Source organism: Plasmopara halstedii (assembly GCF_900000015.1).
Source record: "Plasmopara halstedii genome assembly, contig: Scaffold_658, whole genome shotgun sequence".
Taxonomy (NCBI): Eukaryota; Oomycota; class Peronosporomycetes; order Peronosporales; family Peronosporaceae; genus Plasmopara; species Plasmopara halstedii.
In genome coordinates, this window is record NW_020187575.1 from 1,136,356 (window position 1) to 1,137,606 (window position 1,251).

Sequence of the window (1,251 nt, forward strand, 5' to 3'; positions counted from 1 at the left end):
CGGGTGTGCGGTCACACCATGCACATCTCGTGTGACACACACCCCTGTTACTAGGGTTCGTGCAATCCCATAACACCCTCCCCCATTAAGATTGAGAGCATTTATAGTTCCAATCGATCATTGCCTCAACGAGGCTCGCGTGTCCGTTAGACACTGCAACTCAATTTGTTGATGTTTAACAACTTCCTTGCTCAATGAGCCCTGTGTCCACGACACGAAAATCATCAAGTTTCGCTGGTTCTGACAGCGAGCTCGGGCAGAGCCCAACTTCGTCCCCCGCACGCAGTGCGATGTTGGACAGTGCGTCCGTGGCACCAGGGGATGTAAATCCTAGGCTCGATAAGCACAAACGTAGCGCTCCGCGCACGCTTTCAGTGCCGAGTGGCCTAGTTGAGGATGTGGTCGACTATGAGTCTGACACCTCTTTTCCCGCATGGGATGACGAGGAAGGCGAGCTGCACCAGCAGTGTGAGACGAGCCCTGCTCGTGCCTTGCGGACCCCATGTCGTTCCCTGACTTCTCATCAACTGAGGAACGTGGTGTAATCACCAATGACCTCGACAAGGCACAGAGGCGGCAGCCTGAAGCTGCCCATAAATCGGCTCTATAGCGCACCCATCCACGGTCGGTCACTGACCCTCGTGTGGAATATGGCTTCCGCCATGAGGATCTTGCTTTGGGAGCGAAGAGTGCGGTAACTCGATGGTTACGCGACCACATCATCGGTCCCTGGCCAAGACGGATGACAAACTTGCCACACGGAAAGCTCTTCGAGCTCGTTTCTTGGTCCCACAAATTATTCCGCAAAACGTTTATCGCACTCGTCTAAGTGCTCAACGAGGTGGCTCTCGTATACCCGAAATGCGGACGATACCTGTAGTGCTCGCCCCTGGCGAGAGCGCTACAGATGACGAAAGCCTCTTTGAGTGATGGGTGCAACAGCACCGAAAACTATCCTCACTACATAACCTACAGTTGAGCCACAAGGAAGTGGACGTGCGTGTGGAGCGACACTTCCGTTTTAAGTTTGCCAAACTCGAGGCACGCCGTCGACTTCCTTCGGATTGTTGACCTGCGACGCATGGGTTAACAACCCCCTAATGCTTCCGCGAGCATTGTGTCTTCGACCGCAAGAGCTCATGGCTCTTCTACTTCCCTGGCTATTGCCGGAGAGCGCGAGGCGTCTGATGACGCGGGATGTCCTGATCTTTCCGATCAAAAGCGTCCACGGCGACTGGGCAATCTTGCCGA